The sequence below is a fragment of the Fringilla coelebs genome, assembly GCF_963513975.1.
Source record: "Fringilla coelebs genome assembly, chromosome: 23".
In the NCBI taxonomy this organism is placed as follows: domain Eukaryota; kingdom Metazoa; phylum Chordata; class Aves; order Passeriformes; family Fringillidae; genus Fringilla; species Fringilla coelebs.
Genome location: NC_140049.1, coordinates 5,171,821 through 5,188,242, shown reverse-complemented (window position 1 = coordinate 5,188,242; position 16,422 = coordinate 5,171,821).

Genomic DNA, 16,422 nt, shown 5'->3' with positions numbered 1-16,422 from the left:
AACCCTGCTCTCCTTGGGATGGCTGAACACCTGCCTGCCCATGGGAAACAGGGAGTGAATTCCTGGGTCTGCTTTGTTTGCATGTGTGACTTTTGCTTTCCATATTAAACTGTATCCCAACCCATGAATTTTCCAGCTTTAACCCTTCTCTGATTCTCTCCCTGATCCTTCTGGCAGGGGAGTGAGGGAGCAGCTGTGTGGGGCTTGGCATGGAGCTAAACCACCATTGCCTGAGAAACTCAGGATGCAGGAATTATATTCCTCTACATGTTTTCAGGCTTCTCAATCCTTGAAAGGATCCTCTATGGTTTATTTCCTCCTCTAGCTCCAAAGCAAGCTCTTTATCCTTTCATGCTAGCAAGCTGCCATGCAGCTTTGAAGAAGGAAGAATTGAGGCTTAACAGAGGGGAGGGGATTGTGGATGAGGTGTTGAATAGAAGAGCTTCTTTTTTCTTCTCTAACAGACAGAGAGGACATTGGCAGGAGAAATCATTTCACTGGTTTCTTTGTGTATTATTATATCAACTGCCATCACACCTAAGTTGGAGGGAATTGTGCAAAGGCTTTACATTTGCCATGAATTCCAGGGAAGGAGTCCATGCCTCTACAACCCTCTAGCTCAGTGGGGAGCTTATGGGGGTCCTCTTGTTGGAAATGATACCAAGTTTAAAATTTTTTGTATAGCATTAGTCAGGGGTTTTGTTTGCTTTTGCCCAAATGGAAAGGAATTGAAGTTTATTTTCAAAAGACTGTTTCACCCCTCCAGGCCTGATGAACTTAACACCTCAGTAAACTGGGGGTAGCACAGACCATCAACTCCAAACATCACCCCTGGCATGGTTAGAAACACCTGGCCTGAGAAAAGATAGATAAGAGATAGATAAGTATGAGGACCTAATTAGAATCAGAGTCAAAGAGATCTGTAACCAATAAGAAACCAAATACTAAGAATTGCATAACTTGGAACCAATGTATCTCTATGGGTTTTGACTGTAAAAGTTTGTGAAAAATCTGGTAAAATTCATGTGTCATGGATTTTCTCTACACAACCCAGGCTATGCGGATGAAATTATTTCTGTTGCACATCCTGGCCAGAATGAAATAATGCATTGATTCTCTAACACTAAAAATGTTGGTGGAGAATTTTGTTTTTCCCACATTTTCAGTGACAACTGTGGTTTATTCCAGGCAAGTTTTTATTGTTTTTGGGAAAGGGATCTCCTTTACTAAGGCACTTTTAGAATGTGTTTCCTGGAGACAGTTTGTTTAGTGTAAAATTTCAGTGCTTGGCTTTGCACTTGGGTAAATGGTTCTGAAATTACAAGGTATTACAAAATTTGTAAATAACTGTAAAATATGTATTTGTTATTTTATTTACCCTTGCATAGTCTAGAATTTGTTTCCAAGACCCACTTTTTATAAAAGGTTGGACTTTTTAAACAAAGTTTTGCACAACTTTGTGACTTGAGATTCAACTGTCAGATAAGAATTAAACTTGAAATCTAGGAAATGAAAAAAAAAAAGAGCCTCACATTCACAACAATAGCTTTCCTACATTTGAAGGAACAGTAGAAATTCTTTGTGGAAATGTAACCTGAATAGCTTTTAGTTGCAGCAGGGTTCACTGCTCAGCTGCTCACTGCTCTTTCTGTGCCATGGTTTGAAGTTGGCTTCCTTACCAGTCGCTGGTGCTTCCATGTAGGATTGCTTTACTTGTCTGATTCATAAGGGAGGTGACAGTGACACTCATTAGAGCTTTTGCTGCCAGGGGATTCCCCAGCAACTCAGACTTGAAGCTCAGCTGAGTAGAGTGAGCTACTTCCATACACTGGTCATGTGGAAGAATATTTTTTCTCTGAGCTGATTTTTCTTTTTTTTTTGCATGGGAGTACTAAAAATATAATTACCTCACTTTAAAGTCCTGCCTTTTTTCATTTGAGACCGTGGGTTAACGGGAAGGATGAAGATAATGCCATAAATAAAATTGTTACCAGATGATAAATGGCCTACACCTGGTGAGCTAACATAAAGCTTGTTCCAGAATGACTGGCCTATGGAAACTGCACAATGCCCTTTGTGTAAGGAGACTGGAAATTCACCAGCCTCAATGTCCTGCCAACTCAGCCAGGTCACCTGGAACATTGGGGTCCACAACCACCAGGGACCACCAGAGAGACCCCCAGGACAGAAGAAGGAATGGGGAAATATGTTAATGATTTTGGGGAAATCATCTGTATGTATAAAAAAATATATGTATAAAAATCATATGTATAATCATATGTATCATATTATTATCAGATGCATGTTTAGTCTGGGACAATCACTGAATATGTATAAAAAATACAGAATATAAACAGAAACTTTCCTGTACTCAGCATGCACAGCTTTGGGAGGAGCTATCCCCCTGTGCATCTGGCTGAATAAAGAATGCTCATTTTAATGCTCCATTTGTGCTAAGGAGTTTTTTATTTTACTGAATTTTTGGTAAGAAAAAAATTAATTCCCTGTCCTGGATTAACTTAAGTGACAATAAACCAGCACGAGATTGCTACAAAGGGGTTTGCAGAGAATCCCTAGGTAACAGTCACATGCCACAAGTTTGATGAAGAGCAGCTGAGGGAGCTGGAAAGGGGCTCAGCCTGGAGAAAAGGAGGCTCAGGGGGGACCTTGTGGCTTTGCACAACTCCTGCCAGGAGGGGACAGCCAGGGGGCTCAGGCTGTGCTGCCAGGGAACAGGGACAGGAGGAGAGGGAACAGCCTCAGGCTGTGCCAGGGAAGGGAAGGTTGGACATCAGCAGGAATTTCCCCATGGAAAGGGTGGTCAGGCCTTGGAAGGAGCTGCCCATGGAGGTGGTGGAGTCCCCATCCTTTGCTTCCTTATTAACTGCTTACAGTTCTACTGATCAAATGAAGGTTGGAGTACAATTCCCAGGACCGATGGCTTTATTTGTTTTAGTCAGTAGTGCTAGGCTCTGGCACAAATTAATGTCTCACTGCACATCCATGGTCAAGGACTAGAGGTTTCCATGCATTTTGCCATTGTCTTAAACCCTGGACTTGTGGTTTCCACTCTGCTTCTGGGATAGGACACATACAGCACTGTGTCAGGGGTTTGCAAGAGATGGGCTGGAAACAACTGGTCACAGAATCATAGAATCATGGAACCATGGAAGCCCTGCCATGGAAGGGACCCCTACACCTCTTCTGTCCTGAAGAGCCTGTAACTGTCCAGAAGAAACAGGTGAGGAACCTTTGGGTAATGAACCTTCTCCTTCTGAGTGAAGAACCTTCTGGGTGAAGAACCAGAACCCAGAACGTGGTCAGGTACTGGAACAGGCTCCCCAGTGAATTGGCTACAGCACCAAGCCAGCTGTCAGACACATGGTGTGGTTGTTGGGGCTGTCCTGTGCAGGGCCAGGAGCTGCAGGATTCAGACTTGATGATCCTTGTGGGTCCCTCTAACTCAGCAGATTCTGATTCACCCAGAATGTTTTTCACCCAGAAGGTTCTTTACCCAAATGGTTCTTCACTCAGAGGGTGGTTGGGCACTGGAACAGGCTTCCCAGAGAACTGGTCACAGCACTGAGCCAGCTGCCAGACACATGGTGTGGTTGTTGGGGCTGTCCTGTGCAGGGCCTGCAGTTGGACTTGCTGATCCTTGTGGGTCCCTTTCCACAGAGGGGATTAAATGATTCTATAATTCCTAATATCTTGCCTAAAACTCCCCTGACACAGTTCTACATGCATAGTCTAAAATCAACATTGGGATGCCACATCATTCCCCCCATTTCCCTTCTTCCCCCTGCCCTTTCTTCTTCTTTTGTGTTTTCTTCTTTATTTATCTTGGCCATGGGTTGAGGCTTTCTGGTTTTCCATCTTTCCATGAACCTTCACTCGGTAAATGCAGGTGTACCACGGGTTTCCCCAGTTGCTCTTCACAAGAAGTTTGACATGTGAAAAGGCTCTGGGGAGCAGCATGTTCTGTGAAGAGGGAAAAGGGGGGTGTTAAAATCAACAGTCAAATCAACATCTCTTACCCTGCCAGCCCTGTTTCTGCTCAGGAACAAGTTCCCAAAAGAAGCTGGGAGAAGCAATAGAGATCTGAGGCTGCTACTGGGGCTGCTGGGGGCAAGGGAAAGCACTTGGCATCCTCTGCATGCTGGCCCAGCTGGGGCTGCTCCTCCTTTCCCTCTGTCCCTTGCTCTGTGCTGACAGAGGGGCTGGGGACGTGCTCCTGTGCATGGGGCTGTGGGTCACCCCACTGTGTGTCACCCCACTGTGTGTCACCACACTGGTGTGTCACCCCACTGTCACAGACATATTTTATGAAAAATCCTTTCGTTAGGATCTTTTTTCCTGAGAAGCTGAGACGCTTCAGCTTCTCCACATTTTGCTGCTTAGGAATGTGATTTGGAGAATTGTTTACCCAGCATGTGAAATTGGTTTTACTTGATGACCAATGACAGCCACTTGTGTCAAGGCTGTGAGCAGTCACAAGATTTTATTATCATTCCATTCTTTTCCTTTCAAGCTTTCTGATGAAATCCTTTCTTCTATTCTTTTAGTATAGTCTTAGTATATCATTTTCTTTTAATCTAATATATATCATAAAATAAAAAAATCAGCCTTCTGAAACATGGAGTCAAGATTCTCATCTCTTCCCTCATCCTGGGACCCCTGCGAACACCACCACATTTGGTGACCCCAAGTGAGGAACATTACCACACCCCACTGGTGTGTCACCCCACTGTGTGTCACCCCACTGTGTGTCACCCCACTGAGCCCCTGCCATGCCTGCCTTCCTCCTGGCAGACTGAGAGCAATGGGAGAGAAGGGGCATTCTGTGCTGGGGTGACACTGTCCAGCTTGTCAGCAGGGCACAGAGTGGAACAACAGTGATCCTGACAGCTTTTGCCACCATTTGTCCCCGTTTCTCCATGGCACAAGCTCTGTTTGTTGTTTGGGTGGTGTGGCTGTACGTCCATCTGGCTTTTCTGACGGCAGTGGCTGCAGCCAGGGGTCTCTCAGGAGCTGTGGTGCCATGGGCCTGACCCTGTCCTTCAGCCACCACAACCACGTGCTACTCAGCCCTCCCAGCCACACCAGGTCTCCTTCAGCAGCAATCCAGGACCCTCTGCCCAGGGAGGAAACATTTGCACCTTCCCTGTCATGCACTTGCAAGCAAACCTGTTTTGCTCCCTGGCACCTGGCCCCATGTGTGTAGCATACCTTCAGAGGGAAGGTCTGTACGGGGTTTTTTTCCACATTGTAGGTGAACACCCCCAGGAGAGTTTCCTCTTCTCTGTCTGTGTCCACTCCCTTGGGAGCAAAGCACAAAGACAGTGAGTCGGGCTCACCCTGACAAAGAGGGAATGTACAGACTGGGAATGTCAGCCCCCTTCTGTACCCAGCCTCTGCCAGGGCTCTGGCAGTTGGTTAGGGTTAGGGTAGAGTGTTGCAGTGTGGTGTCATGGTTTGCCTCAGACACCCCGGGTTTTTCCCTGAAGATTTCTTCCCCAAGTGTGTCAGCCACCTCTCCCTCCCCCTCCCTGAACCCTGCTGAGCACTGTCTGTCAGTCCTGGCATTCCCGAAGGGCATCAAGTGATTGGCAGAATTCAAAAGATGCCCTCTACCCCTAGAAAACATTGGGCCACCCAGGTGTCATTTGTCCCTTAAGACTTCCCCCCCCACCTGGTTGGTTGCCCCCTGTGCCCCTTCCCTGCCCCTCTCCCCGGGGTTAAAAGGAGCAGCACCCACACGGTGCAGTTTGGGGAGCTCTGTTGGAGCTGTTACAGAGGGCTGTGGGCCAGAATAAAGCTCTGGATCCAAACCCTCCATCAGAACCGACTCCTTTCCTTCACCATCACCTTAAAGCTTCTCCGGCAGAGGGAAACCTGAGCTCCTGCAAGCCTGGACTTGTCTCCAAGCACCCAGCTGCAGCACCCAGCTAGCCAAAGGTGTCTCTCAGGTGAAATCACCACAGCTGCGCCTTTTGGTCAAGCAGCAAGGGCCAGACAAGCTCAGGCAGGTCCCATCCCACTATATTGGTAATTATTCCAATAGTAGAGCTCAGTCTCTGCCTTGTGTTTTGGTCAAGAGCCCTTGAGTGCTTGGCCAGAAGGAATCTTAAGAATGCACCTCTTGAGCCCTTGAAGTGTCATAGTGCTCAGGAGAGTGCAGGACACAAAGCTCAGAGTGCACAAAAGCAAGCAAGACCTTGCCCTGAGCTCCTGCCAGGGCCAGACCCCCACCAGAAGTGCCCAGCAGACTTACAAAGACAGCAATCTCTTTGGGGGCACTGATGATGGTCCCACTTGGAGAGTCATCTTTGGAGATGTGCTGCATTGTGATGGCAGTCAGGTAGACTCGTGCTGGCAGCTTGATGACAACCTGGCCCTGATGCCCTTTGAAAGCCCAGCAGTTTCCTGGGAAAACATTTGGCTGCAACAGAATGCAAGAGCAGTGATGTGAGGGCCAACACAACTGCCCATGTAGCTTGAAGCATTGGGGGCTGACATGTCTGTGGGCTCTATTTCAGCTTGGAAATAAGGGGCTGTGAGAATATGGACAGAAGCAGAAGGACTTCCCTGCCTGCCAAGGTGGGCTCAGCATGGCAGAGCAGAGAATACTGGTTATGAAACCATCTACTCAGGGATAAGCAGAAACAGCTCTGCCCAGGGACTCTGTAGGGCATCCCTCCTCCTCCCACCTCCCACCCTGCAAAGCAGTTCTTAGAGTTGACAGTGGAGACAGGGTCACCAGGTAGAAAGAAATCCTTTCAGCCAGCTGTGGCCAAGGAGTGTGGGCAGAATGCAGCAGTACAGCTCAGTTTGGCTCCACTCCCCTCTGGAGAGGAGCCACTGCTTCCCAGCAAGCCCAGCCCTGTGCTCCAGCTTTGGTTTCAGGAATCCAATCTGCTGGGAGCTTCATCAGTACAACTGGGCTGAGAGGAGAGCCCCCAGGAATGGTTCCCAAATTCACAGGAGAGAAGAAAACCGGTGATTTCTGCTAGGATACCTGCAGAATAGTATCAGGAGGGCTGGCAGTCCAGAAGAAGCGTAAAATCCTGCAGAGACAGCTCTCTTTGCAGTCATAGGTCTGGGAAGTTCTTTGGGTGTCAATGGTGGCTCCTGCAAGGGAGGGAAGGCAAATGGCTGCAAGCAGCTACACACTGGCAGGGTTTGGTGCTCAGACACCATTTCTGGTGCCACTGGGCAGCTCCATGTCCACCTGTCCTGCCTGCACCACCCTGCCCTGGGGGGCAATGACAGCAGCCACATGCCTGGTGACTGCCTCTCCCACAGGGCAAAGAGTGCTGGGAGGAAGCAAAGCACAAGCCAGCCATTCCTTCTCCTGGTGCAGTGGAGAGGAAGAGAGCCCCTCCATCCACACAGGAACGTTGTCATTTCTGTGCCATCGCCCCAGAACCTGTGTGGAGGCAACCCCAGACATCCCTGTGGAGGCTGTGGGCAGGACACAGACAAGCACAAGGCAGGGAGACCGGGCTGCTCGTGTCCTTACCAGAGCTCTTGAGGGCCCAGTCTGTCTTGACACAGGGCTCCAAAGCCATCTGGCTCAATTCCTGGGAAAGCCATGAGCAAAGAGGAAAGGACAGTTCAGCACACTGCCATCCATCACCCACAGAGGCAGAGCTCAGTGCCAGCCATGCCCACAGAGCTGGCAAACGCTGTGCTGCTGATGGAGCCACAAGGGCTGAGGAACAGGGTCTGTGGCCACGATGTTCTGACCCCACCAACAGTACCAAGGAGAGCTTTCTTGGGGGTTCTGCCCAGCCAAGCCTCTTTCCCCAAAATTGGCAGTGTCACCTTCAAACTACTGATCTCCACCCTCAGTTGAGTGACCTCTTCCAGCAGATTCTGCAACTTTTGGGTTTCAATCAAAGTGTGTGAATTCCTGCAGGAACAGAAAAGTAGATCTTGGCAAAGCAGCCCATTCCTTCTGTGAAGCACCTGAGCTCAGTGAACAGACACACATGCTTTTTCTGCTTTGCCAGTGCTTCTTTCCAGCCCAAGCTGAGGAAAAAGCAAAGGCAGGACAGAAGTACAGGAAACTTTGTTTGCTGTTTGGAAACTGAGCACAGGTAGCACAAGGTCTGCTGACATTCTGCACAGACATGGCTCCAGTTCAGGAAATCTCTTACCAGAAGGTTTTCAGTCCTGTTGGAAATGCACTTTGCACTTTCTGAAAGAAAAAAATCTCAATTAGAACACTTACTGCCAGAGCCCCTATGGCTTCCCAGGGCATACTGCACAATCTGCTTCTTCTTTGGGTGATGCTGTGTAGAAGCAGAAGAGCCTCAGATTTACCCAGCCACCATCAGCAACACCTCCCCTGCAGGAGGTGCCTGTCCCACAAGAGTCACTCACCTCCACCAGTTCCTTTGTCCACGGTGACCATTCTGACAGGGCAGTCCCACCGAAACCACCTGCAATTCACATCCCCAGGCACTGGAGTGGGGTTTGCAGCCAACCCCAGGGCCCTTTGTCTGCTCCCTGCTGCCCTGGGGGTCAGGCAGCAGGTCAGCTCAGGGGTGTGGAATGAGGACTGCAGAGGGAGGACGTGCCTCTGGCTGAGGGCCAGGGGACATGGCAGTGTGCTCTGCAGCGCTTCTTGCCCCAGTTCCACTCCCTGTCTCCCCTCACTTCAGTCACCAGCAGCACCAGGCTGTAGGGGCTGGGAAAGGACCTGCCCACCCCTCGCCTTGCACTCTCCTCTGGGCATCCCCAGGGTATTTCCAGTTCAGCTCTGGAAATACCCTTGCCCTTCTCTCTCAGCCTTGCAGCAAGCTGCTCAGGCCAGCAGCCAGAGCAGTAGCATGGCTGTGAGACTGCCTGGGGCTCTTCCTGCTGGTCCTAAAGGCAGTCAAGGGCACCCTCAGGAAGCACTTGGGCCACAGGAGTTTTCACACACAATGGCCCCGCAGGAAAGCTGGGATCCAGCACAGCCAGGCTGCCACTCTCAGGTGTTTGCTCATGAAAACTCACCAAGAGCCACTGAGAGCAACAAGATGAAGATTTTAAAGATCTTCTTCAGCTGCAGCATCTTTTGCCTGAAAGAGAGGGAGTCCTGGGGCTGTCAATTACCAAGCCTCAGGCAAACCCCTTAACAGCAAGGAAGTGTTATTGTTATACTTTATGAAAAATCCCTTTGCCAGGATTTTTCTCCAGAGAAGCTGAGAAGCTTCAGAAACAAAATGTAAACAATAATTATCTGATTGCTTAGAATGTGGTTTGGGAGTTGCTTACCAACAAGTACATCTTTGATTGGTTGCATGTGAATTGTTTTTGATTAATGACCATTCTCAGTCCAGCTGTGTCGGGACTCTGGTCAGTTACAAGTTTTTTATTATCATTCTTGTCTAGCCTTCTGATGTCTCCTTTCTTTTTCATAAGTGTAGTTTTAGTATATAATTTTCGTATAATATCATATCAAATCATCTTTCTAAGAACTTGGAGTCAATTCTCATCTTTCCCCTTGTCCTGGAGACCACCACAACACCACAACAATTAATAACCACAAGGAACCACAGGAGCTTTGCCTGACTTTGGTCCCAGAGCTCTCCCACACCTGCACAGTCTCTTGCCAGAGCTGGAAAAAACCCTTCCCCTGCAGATGCTTGGCTCTCCCCTGAGTGCTTGGCTCCACAGCAGTTTGTCCTTCTGCAGCCAAAGCTGGAGCTCACCTCTGGTGTGCCAGTGACACTGCCAGGGGGCTTTGCTCTTGGCTCTGCCTGATGCACAAGCAGTGCTCAGGCTTCATCATCCAAGTGAGAGCCCTGGGCTGATTAGGGAACACCCTCTGCTCTCCCCTCTGCTTGCACTGGCCCTCAGACATTCCCATCCTGCCCCCTGTCTACAGCAGAAACATGTAGTGTGCACTCTGTGAGGATGGCGTGAGAATGGCTCAGAAAATTTCTACTGGGCAGACAGAGGCACCTGCCAAATAAGCCTGAACAACATCTCTTGGAAAAGAAACCAGAGAAAAGTTATGCCTGTCTCTTGAGTCTCTTCTCTTCTTCCATCCCCACAGAAAGGGGACTTCACATCACATCACATCACAGGGCTGGTCTTCAGAAAACCTGCCAGCTTCCCCATGCTGCCCCAACCCCACTGACAGCCACATCCACCCTGCTGTTCCAGCCTGACACCTGGGCAGGAGCAGCCCACTCCATACCAGCTCACGGGGCAGTTGCTGAGCTCCAGTCACCTCTGCCAGTGCTTTGGAAGACTCCAGTGGTTTGTCTGGTGAGCCTTTGTCCTCCCTGTCCCTCTGGGCTCAGCTCTGCCTCCCCAGCTGCAGCAGGACGTGGTGTCTGCCCAGGGTGACAGCCACCCAGCCCCTCTGGGTTCCATCCTGTGCCACAGGGCTGAGCAGGCAGCTGCTCTGACCTCACAGCCGTGCTGGCTCTGCTTTCACAATTGGGGTGCCCAGGGTGGCAACTGTGCAGCTGCACATCCCCACTTTGGTTTGCAAAAGTCAGTGCTGGCAGGTCTGCCTGAAGGTTAGATGGCTCATCCCACCACCCAGCTCTCACTGCCATATTTCCTGAAAAATCCCTTTGCCAGGATTTCTCTCCTGAGAAGCTGAGAGGCCTCAGAAACAAAATGTAAACAATAATTACCTGATTGCTTGGAATGTGCTTTGGAGGTTGCTTACCAACAGGTGCATCTTTGATTGGTTCCATGTGGATTGTTTTTACTTGATGACCAATACCAGTCCAGCTGTGTCAGGTCTCTGGTCAGTCACAAGTTTTTACTATTCATTCTTGTCTAGCTTTCTGATGTATCCTTTCTCTTTCTTTAGTGTAGTTTTAGTATATCGTTTTATATAATATCATATCATATCATATCATATAATATCATATAATATCATATAATATCATATAATATCATATAATATAATATCAGCCTTCTGAAACATGGAGTCAAGATTCTCATCTCTTCCCTCGTCCTGGGGACCCTCAAACACTGCCACACCTAACTAGTAAGTTATCTATAAACCAGTAAAGGATGCTTGCAGAGGGCCAGGAATCACAGATTCATCCTGCAATTCCAGGATGGTTTGGATTGTGTGATAGGTGAGGAATGCCATGGGTGACTGTCACAATTAAAAGGTAAATATCATGTAAATATGTTAAGAGAAGTTTTATAGATTCATAGTTATGTTTTACCCCCTTGGGCTGTTATCAGGGGGTGACCTGGGTTTGGGACATTTGGGAGGGTGGGATTGTCACTATGGCAACAGCTGATCTCCAATCAGGATCTGAGGAAGTGATCTCCACCACTGGACAGCAAAGAAGGACAGAACAGATGGACAGAACTTTGGGAGGGGCTGAAGGGTTAAAAGGTGAAACCCCCACTGTGTGGATGAGCACATGGTGGGAAAGATCCTTTGCTCTGTAATGTTTTCTCTATTCAGTCTTCTGCTGTATTTTTGATAAGGTTTTAATAAACCTTTTACATTTTTTGGCAGTGAATATCATTTCTCACGGATTGGAAGGATGCTGCAGTTCATGTCTGAGCTCTGGGGTTATTACTGGTGCCTCAGCAGCACCAGTGTCACCAGGCACTGTTCCCTGGGCTGGCACAGGAAGGGAGGCTGCCCCTGAGGCCATGAGCTGGGGCCTGTTCACCTTACAGTGATGGAACCACACACCCTGGAACATGTGAAGCCCAGTTTCGTACAGCTTTGAGTGTGAAAGACAGATTTTTGTTATCCAGGGACTAACTCAGAGGTGATTTTCTGGTTAGAACAACAATACCTTTCAGTTTCTGCTGTCTATAAAAGTTTATTGCTGTTGCCTTTGCTGGACAGAAATATTAACTTGAGCTTGTTTCCTCTACCCAATTGTTCCCACTTTGCTCCCAGACTGTGGGAGATTTGTTATCTGCAGGACTTCTAACTCTGCCAAGCTGGGTCTGATCATAGTGCTGAAATAATTACCAGAGAGAATGGATGCACAAATAGTGCCATTGCATTCATCTTGTTTCCTGCAGCAACAAAACATCCTTAACATCTCATTTCTTCTCCTTTTCCTCCTCCCAGCTTACCCTGAGTTGCACTGAGAGGTTTTTCCCTTCTGGTTTATAGCCTGGGCAATACCACCCTGCTTAGACCTGCATTGCATGCCAGATCCCATTTGTTCTCCAAGAAAAGAGAACCACAAAGACATGGCCTCTGTTTCCTTCCTCTCCCTTGCAAGTGCCTGTAACCTGCTCTAAAAGGGGTTGTGGTGATGGAGGACAAAGCCCCAGGTACCCTCAGCACCCACTGATGGGTCACATGGGGCTGCTGCAAGGAAAGCCAAAAATGCCTGATGGGCAGGCAAAGGAGCTGTGCAGGGAGGCTGCAAGAGGGGAGTTCCTTTCAGCCAGCTCCAGACCTCCTGTTGGTACACCTGGGTGAGAAAGGGAGAGCACCAGGCTCTGCCAAACACAGCCACAGCAGCTGGAACAGACCCAGCTGGCATTTCTGATGGGCCATCCCACAAAACATCTCATGTGTGCACCACAGTCCCACATGACTGAGGAAAGGACCAAAAAGCCAGGTGGGAACCCAAGTCCTGTGCCCAGAGCCACTGAGAGCTGTCACTTCTGCTCAGTGACTCCAGCTGCTGCTTGGAAACCAGTGTGGCAGAGTTCCCTGGGACTTCTCACAAAAGAGCTGATTGTTCTGTCCATCAGCATTGTCCTCCCTTCGCATGGATGATGAGATCCCCCAGAGCTGTCTCTGGCTGGTCAGTTCTCTCTCTCTCTCTCTCTGGCACCAGGGATGGAGCTCCCAGTGGACAACAAGGTGTGGGGATATGAGCTGGAATTTCTGACTGACAGACACTTCACTTTACAAACTATAAAAGCTGCACAAACTTTCATGGAGGCAGAAATCTCCTCCACCCACCTTGGAAATGTGAAGGATTTCTCCCCAGAGTTTGGATGCAAATTCCACAGATATTTTCCCAGGAATTGAGTGGAAAGGACCTTATGAGTACTCAAGCATCAATTCAATGCTAAGTTACATTGACTCCTAACCTTGACTCCTATTTCTTCACTAGCTGTAATACAGGTACCTTTTCATCTACTAGCAGTTGGTTTTGTTTCATCCTGTGTAGTAAGCAGTCTGTTAAAAGCCCTTAGTCTGTAAATCTTGTGTCAATTCATTTTGTAATAGACCTCATTGGCCGTTCTTAAGAAGTTACAAATGAGAGACATTTGGGGTGCAGGTCCCTCAAACAGAGCTACTGCCAAAAATCTGAGTCAGAGGCAGGACTTGTCTAAGCTCTCATCTCCATTTGTAAACCAGTCATGTGCTGACACTGAATTTCGTAATTAGAAGAAAACTCTCCTGTCTATTCAAAAAATGTTGCATATACAGGAAGATAACCAGTGACAGACAGATGGTAACTGAGGTGCCAAGGCAGGGTTATAAATATTGTTGTGGTGCCTCTCATGGATACACTTGACCCTCAGCTCTACTTTGGATCAGGCCAGCTATGGAGCAACAGGCCCCACACCCTGTGGTGGATTTGTGAGCTGGAATGCTCCTGGCTTAGGTACAAGGAAGTGAAGCTGCCTTGGAAAAATATTTTTAAAGGTGGTTTCAAAGCCCAAAAGTGGAAAAGAACTAAAGTACAGAAGAAGATAACAGAGCTAAAACAAAGACATCTATCTTCTCTAAACTATTGACCAGCAGCCAACTACTTCACTCTAATAACTATTACCACCAGGATAAGCCAAATTTGAGCTGTCCCTGCGTGGCAGCTGGACTGCATACCAGTGACTCTCCCCTTGAACTGGAGCACCACTCAAGGTTTCAGATCCCTTACCTAAAAATAAGAAGTCCTTCCATGCCCAAGGCAGAGACATTTCTTAGCTCCAACAGATCCTCAGGAAGTGACTGATGCAATGCTGAATTTATTTAAATAATCCTTGTAGCTGTTCAATATTAACTATTATAAATTTGGTATAGATAGTTCCATTAAACATAAACTATTGTCATAATTTGAGGCTAAGATTAGACCTAGCTGAATCCAGGCTTGGTGTGGAGGTTAGAAAGCAAGGGGCTCCACTCTGAACCTCATTGGGATGGTCTTCCTCTCTTCCTCACCCTCTAAACCTTCCTGAGGGAGCTGGGCTCTTGTGCTTCCCTTTCTTCTGCTCCCTCCTCTGCTTTGGCCAGCTGAAAAATGTAAACTAGAACCCAGAATAGTTTGGGTTGGAAGAAACCTGGGAGGCTGTTGGATTATGCCTTTTTCTGACCCAGAGATGGGGCAACTGAGAGGTGTTTTAAAAGCTTTTCTTTTATTTTCAGTCTCATCAGAAGGGTGAGACAATACAGATGTTATAATTCCTGACATCACAATCAGAAGCTATTTCCTAGTTACAATACACTTTAAGTGTTCCTTGGCCCATCAGCTTTTGCCACACCATGCTGTAAATGCCTTAAAGCCAATCATCTGAAATTACCCTTTGTGGGTCAAACTACAATGCATCTTTCACAGTGCTGTTTCTCCAAAGTATCCAGTCTTATTAACAAAACCATCCTTTGAAGCTTGTGTCTAGTTCCATTTCTCTCTCAGCAATGTCTGTCCTGTTCCATGTGAGCCTTCTGTCCGGCTTTGGGAATTCTATACAAATTCATTTCCCACAGGAGATCATCTTGTGGGATGATGCTATGGCAGGGACACCTTCCACTGTCCCAGGTGCTCCCAGCCCTGTCCAGCCTGGCCTTGGGCACTGCCAGGGATCCAGGGGCAGCCACAGCTTCTCTGGGCACCCTGGGCCAGGGCTGCCCACCCTCACAGGGAAGGATTTTTTCCTAAAATTTAATCTAAACCCACTATATTTTGTTATTTGAAAGAGGTATTTCATAGCTCTTTTATTATTTGGTGTTTCTTTGGCTGGGACCACAGCAGGAGGAGCGGCCAGGCCCCAGATTCTGCTCCCCCTCACTCAGGTGTGAATCCTTCAGCTGCCCCTTCAGTGTGAGGATGCTCAGTGCTGCTCCTGAGCCCTGGGACACTCGGGGAGCCCAGAGCCAGCCCTGGGCTCAGAGGACACCACATCCCTGGGCACAGCAGTTCCCCTGCCAGGGGAGCCCAGGAGCAGCCCTGACCTGAGTGGGCTGAGCTGGGGGTCAGCCAGCCCTGGGATATTGGAGATATTTGCATTGATTATGGAATGGTTTGGCTTGGAAGGGACCTTCAAGCCCTTCTCATTCCACCCCACCATGGGGGACACCTTCCACTGCCCCAGGTTGGTGCCAGCCCTGTCCAGCCTGGCCTTGGACACTGCCAGGGATCCAGGGGCAGCCACAGCTGCTCTGGCACCTGTGCCAGGGCCTCCCCACCCTCCCAGGGAGGAATTTCTTACTAATATCCAATTTAAATCTACCATCTTTCAACTTAAAGTTGTTCCCCCTTGTGCACTCAGTCCTTGTCCAAAGTCCAGCTCTGTTGGAGGCCTCCTTCTCCTAACAGATTTCTTGGTCATCTCAGCTTTCTGCCTTTCAGATAAGTAGATTATCTTGACAGGATAAGCATGGCACTGCTAAGCAAATATTCAAACTGTCATTTGAAAGATAAGACTTAAGAGGAAGGAGAAAAATGACAGCTAAATGGAAAGTAAAACTTTAATTTAGTGCTTAAACAACTTGAGTCCTTATGCTGCACCTGTAGCAGAGGGTTGACAGTTGTATGTCTGATAAATCCAATATACCATGATAAATCCAAAAATCTTTCCATTAAGCTTTGAAATGAAGAGATAACTTCATCTGAAGGAAAACCAAATCTATAAATGCAAACATTGCCATATGTTTATAGGGCCCTCTCAGCACAAAGTTTCTCTTATGGCACCAAGAATTTGCTGGAATGGAAAATTACACATTTTAAGTGCTATTTTAAAGTAATTTACAGTTGAATCAACAGTAGTAAGAAAATAGTCAAGAATTTGACTTGCAGAATGGGATATGACTCATGAACTTTCTCAGCAGCTTTTACTCTGGTTGAAGTTTACACCTGGTTGGGAATGACACCTTGAACTGGGCTGGTCAGACACCCTGGCTTGGCCAGCCCTGCAGTTCTTCTGCCAGAGGAGGGGAAGAACTGAGGAGCTAAGCAGAAGAAGGCCAGCAGGTGTAAGTTCCAGCTGACTTTCACCTCAGTGGAGAATGAAGCTACTACCAAAAAAAAAAAAAAAAAAAACCACCAAAAAAAAACCAAACCCACCCCAAAAGCTAAATTTAAAATAAAATTAAAACTAAAAAAGAAATTAAAATTAAATCTCTACCAAGATATTGGCTATTTCCTACCAAGATATTTCTTCTTTCTTTGCTTCACCAAAAAGCTCTTTGGCCCCAGTGTTTTTTTTTGTTTTCTCCTGATGCAGAAACAGGAAATATTGGGA